Raw genomic sequence first — 5,532 nt, 5'->3', positions numbered from 1 at the left:
ATAAGCTTCTTCCTCAGATGAAGCTTCCTTAGTACTGCTTGGTGCATTTTGCATTCCAGACAGACTTTGAGAAATCATATTGACTTGTTGAGTCAATATTTTATTCTGAGCCAATATGGCATTCAGAGTGTCAATCTCAAGAACTCCTTTCTTCTGACTAGTCCCATTGTTCACAGGATTTCTTTCAGAAGTGTACATGAATTGGTTATTTGCAACCATTTCAATCAGTTCTTGAGCTTCAGTAGGCGTCTTCTTCAGATGAAGAGATCCTCCTGCAGAGCTATCCAAAGACATCTTGGATAGTTCAGAGAGACCATCATAGAAAATACCTATGATGCTCCATTCAGAAAGCATGTCAGAGGGACATTTTCTGATTAATTGTTTGTATCTTTCCCAAGCTTCATAGAGGGATTCTCCTTCCTTCTGTCTGAAGGTTTGGACTTCCACTCTAAGCTTACTCAATTTTTGAGGTGGAAAGAACTTTGCCAAGAAGGCATTGACTAGCTTTTCCCAAGAGTCCAGGCTTTCTTTAGGTTGAGAATCCAACCATGTTCTAGCTCTGTCTCTTACAGCAAAAGGGAATAGCATAAGTCTGTAGACCTCAGGGTCAACCCCATTAGTCTTGACAGTGTCACAGATTTGCAAGAACTCAGCTAAGAACTGATGAGGATCTTCCAATGGAAGTCCATGGAACTTGCAATTCTGTTGCATTAGAGAAACTAATTGAGGCTTAAGCTCAAAGTTGTTTGCTCCAATGGCAGGGATAGAGATGCTTCTCCCATAGAAATCGGGAGTAGGTGCAGTAAAGTCACCCAGCACCTTCCTTGCATTGTTGGCATTGTTGTTTTCAGCTGCCATGTATTCTTCTCCTTTGAAGAATTCGGTCAGGTCCTCTAAAGAGAGTTGTGCTTTGGCTTCTCTTAGCTTTCTCTTCAAGGTCCTTTCAGGTTCAGGATCAGCCTCAACAAGAATGCCTTTGTCCTTGCTCCTGCTCATATGAAAGAGAAGAGAACAAGAAAATGTGGAATCCTCTATGTCACAGTATAGAGATTCCTTGAAGTGTCAGAGGAAAAGAAGAGTAGAAGACAGAAGTAGAAAATTCGAACTTATCAAAGGAGATGGAGTTCGAATTTTGCATTAAGGAATAGTGTTAGTCCATAAATAGAAGGATGTGAGAAGAAGGGAAGTGATTTTCGAAAATTAAGTAAAAATTTTGAAAACATTTTTGAAAAACATTACTTAATTTTCGAAAATGAAAGTGGGAAAGAAATAAAGTGATTTTTGAAAAAGATTTTGAAATTAGAAATCAAAGAGATTTGATTGAAAATTATTTTGAAAAAGATGTGGTTAAGAAGATATGATTGGTTTTAAAAAAAATGTGATTAAGAAGATATGATTTGAAAAACATTTTAAGAAGATTTGATTTTGAAAATTAAAAACTTGGCTAACAAGAAAAGATATGATTCAAACATTAAACCTTCCTCAACAGAAAAGGCAACATACTTGAAATGTTGAATCAAATCATTAATTGATAGCAAGTATTTTTGAAAATAGAAAGAAATTGAATTTGAAAGAGATTTGATTGAAAAGATATAATTTGAAAAAGATTTGATTTTGAAAAACTTTGAAAACTGAAAAAAATTTGCATTGGAAAACAGAATCTTCCCCCTTGTGCCATCTTGGCGTTAAACGCCCAGAATGGTGCACATTCTGGCGTTTAACGCCCAAAATACTACCCTTTTGGGCGTTAAATGCCCAACCAGGTACCCTGGCTGGCGTTTAAACGCCAGTCTGTCCTTCTTCACTGGGCGTTTTGAACGCCCAGCTTTTTCTGTATAATTCCTCTGCTGTATATTCTGAATCTTCAATTCTCTGTATCATTGACTTGAGAAGACACAAATTAAAAATATTTTTGGATTTTTAATAATAAGAACAAATCAAAATGCAACAAGAATCAAATAACAATGCATGCAAGACACCAAACTTAGCAGTTTGTATACTACTAACAAAATGAAAATGCATATGAGACACACAAAACACTCAAGTCAATTGAATTCAAAGATCAGAGCACGAAAATTATCAAGAATTACTTGAGAATCCTTAATACATATGAATGAATGCATGCAATTGACACCAAACTTAAGATGAGACACTAGACTCAAACAAGAAATTTTTGGATTTTATGATTTTGTAATTTTTTTTGTGTTTTTCGAAAATTAAGTGAAAAAAAAGTATCAAAATTCTTAATGAGAATTCCAGGAATCAGTGCAATGCTAGTCTAAGACTCCGGTCCAGGAATTAGACATGGCTTCACAGCCAGCCAAGCTTTCAAAGAAAGCTTCGGTCCAAAACACTAGACATGGCCAAAGGCCAGCCAAGCCTTAGCAGATCACTGCTTCAAAAAGCAAGATTGATAGAAATCAACAAGCTCTTATGATGATAAGTTGAAACCTCGGTCCAATGAAATTAGACATGGCTTCTCAGCCAGCCAGACTTCAACAAATCATCATGAAACTCTAGAATTCCTCTTCAAGAATTTCGAAAAAAAAATACCTAATCTAAGCAACAAGATGAACCTTCAGTTGTCCAAACTAAACAATCCCCGGCAACGGCGCCAAAAACTTGGTGCTGTTGCCGGATCTTGGCACTGATGTTACCGGACAAAAAGCTTGCTCAAAACTTGAACAATCCCCGGCAACGGCACCAAAAACTTGGTGCGCGAAATTGTGAACAATACTTTTCACAACTCTCATAATCCCCGGTCATGAACCCCAAAAACTTGGTGTTCAATACCATGGCATTACACAACTTCGCACAACTAACCAGCAAGTGCACTGGGTCGTCCAAGTAATAAACCTTACGCGAGTAAGGGTCGATCCCACGGAGATTGTTAGTATTGAAGCAAGCTATGGTCATCTTGTAAATCTTAGTCAGGCAAACTCAAATGGATATAGTGATGAACGAAATAAACATAAAGATAAAGATAGAGGTACTTATGTAATTCATTGGTAGGAACTTCAGATAAGCGCATGAAGATGCCTTCCCTTCCGTCTCTCTGCTTTCCTACTGTCTTCATCCAATCCTTCTTACTCCTTTCCATGGCAAGCTTGTGTAGGGTTTCACCGTTGTCAATGGCTACCTCCCATCCTCTCAGTGAAAACGATTGCATATGATCTGTCACAGCACGCGGAATTCAGCTGTCGGTTCTCGGTCAGGCCGGAATAGAATCCATCGATTCTTTTGCGTCTGTCACTAACGCCCCGCCTGCTAGGAGTTTGAAGCACGTCACAGTCATTCAATCACTGAATCCTACTCAGAATACCACAGACAAGGTTAGACCTTCCGGATTCTCTTGAATGCCGCCATCAGTTCTAGCCTAAAAACAATGCCAAAAAGCGTACAAATTATCCGCTCATCATCAAGGCAGAGCCAAACGTCCACGTCGCGTGTGTGTCTGCGTACGCGGACTCCTGAGAAAAAGCAAAACCTGTGATGTGATGCCAAGCAAGGATTAAGTTTGGTGTTGTGATGCCAAGGCATCTTAGGCTAGTTTCACTAGCCTTTTTCTTTTATTTTTAGTTGTTTTATGCATTTTCTTGAGCCTTAAGTAATCATTTGGGCCAAATAGTCATGCTTGTCTTAAATCATTCAAACATGAAGATTTTGATGCAAATTTCATGAGTTTTTAGTTATATTCCTTGAATGCTATGAATGGAAGAATTCTCATGAAATTTTGCAAGACTTTGATGCAATTGTGTGGATGATTTCAGGGAAGAAGAGGCTAGGCAAGAAAGCAACAAAATCAATAAAGGAAGCTTGAAGATCACATGTGGAGTACAATGTTGAAAGTGGCGTTTAACCTCCAGTTTAACCTTAAACTGGAAGTTAAACGCCAGAATAAGGAATGCACCAAATGCTGAAAGTGGCGTTTAACCTTCAGTTTAAGGTTAAACTGAAGGTTAAACGCCAGAATCATGAAAGCTGAGAAAAGAGGAAACTGGCGTTTAACCTCCAGTTTAACCTCAAACTGAAGGTTAAACGCCAGAATGAGAATGGCACCAAGGGAGTGATTCCACGTTTAACCTCCAGTTTGACCTCAAACTGAAGGTTAAACGCCAGAATGAGAATGGCACCAAGGGAGTGATTCCACGTTTAACCTCCAGTTTGACCTCAAACTGGAGGTTAAACGTGTTCGACACAATTTCACCCTCCAGGAAGCATTTCCACGTTTAAGCTCCAGTTTGACCTCAAACTGGAGCTTAAACGTGTTATATGGAACAGATTGACCATGCCTTCTTCAAACATAAATAACTTGAGCTACAAAACTCCAAATGAGGTGATTCAAAATGCATTGGAAAGAAGACATCTAGAGCTTTCCAAGCATATATGGCATGCATGGTGGATACTAAAAATTGAGGGAGAAAACAGCCCCGTAATGTGCATAGAAGAGCATAGTACCAACATGCAATCAGGCCAGCTGACCTCTTCACCTTCCATGGAGCATAACTTGAGCTATAGAGATCCAATTGAGGTGCTTCCAGTTGCGTTAGAAAGCTGACATCCATAGCTTTCCAACGAGGTATAATAGTCTATATTTGGCATCCAATTGGCAAGGTTGACAAGAGAACAAAGTGACGACTCAAGAAAGGGGGGTGCAACGTTTGAGTGTAGTTTAATGGATCATTATCCTTTTTGGATCAATTATGTCACTCTACCCTTCAAGCAAGCAAGGCCCATCAACAACACCAAATCAAGGCCACAAGAATCATCTAGAATAGTTTATTTTCATTTGATTGTAATTTGCTTTGAATTTCATTTTCATTTTGTAATTTAGGGAGCCTATTTAAAGGCCTTAGTTTCTGCATTTGAGAAGGGGGGGATTGAAGGGGAATCCAGCCCCTGAAGGGGAACTTTTAGACACTTTGGAATTTTTATACTTTTGTAATTGAATTCAGAGCTATGATTCACTAAACCCCTTTCATTGGGTTAGGGAGCTCTATTGTAATTCAATGAATCAATAATAGTTTTATCTTCTTCTTCAATCTTTTCTCTTGAATTTTGTTAGAAAGCTTCTCGATCTAATTCCATTGGGTAGTTGTCTTGGGAAAGAAACTACCCATAATTGGAATCCTTCGGAACCTTGGGAAAGGAATGGAGGATTCATGCTAGAGAAGCTTTCTCACAGTGAATTGGATTGGGGTTTGGATGGATATTGTGACATGTAATCCTACCAAATTGTGGTTCATGAAACTGTGTGGTATAATCAGTGATCGAGCATCATCTCTTCTTATGAACATTTAAACCAAGGGATTGGGAATTTGTTTGTTTTTAGAGAGAATTGGTGAGCCAAGGAATTGGGATCTAATCATATAAGATTGCCAAGCAAAATTCAATGAATGCATTGGTTGAGGAAGAGATGAAAATGTTTTGATTCGGAGATCTCAATATCTCCTAATACCCAATGAACTCCCCATTTCTGATCTACACTTTCTCTTTACATTCTGCAATTTAATTTCATGCAATCACCCCCAT

General features: G+C 38.5%; 1 non-coding gene across 1 annotated transcript; it reads left to right on the top strand.

Moving 5' to 3' along the window:
- Nucleotides 1-348: 348 nt before the first annotated feature.
- On the top strand, nt 349-456 carry LOC112804525 (small nucleolar RNA R71). Its single transcript, XR_003203137.1, has one exon. It is a non-coding gene; the product is annotated as a small nucleolar RNA R71 (small nucleolar RNA).
- The last annotated feature ends 5,076 nt before the right edge of the window (nt 457-5,532 follow it).

Source organism: Arachis hypogaea, chromosome 5 (genome assembly GCF_003086295.3).
Source record: "Arachis hypogaea cultivar Tifrunner chromosome 5, arahy.Tifrunner.gnm2.J5K5, whole genome shotgun sequence".
Taxonomy (NCBI): domain Eukaryota; kingdom Viridiplantae; phylum Streptophyta; class Magnoliopsida; order Fabales; family Fabaceae; genus Arachis; species Arachis hypogaea.
This window is presented reverse-complemented; position numbering and strand designations above follow the sequence as displayed.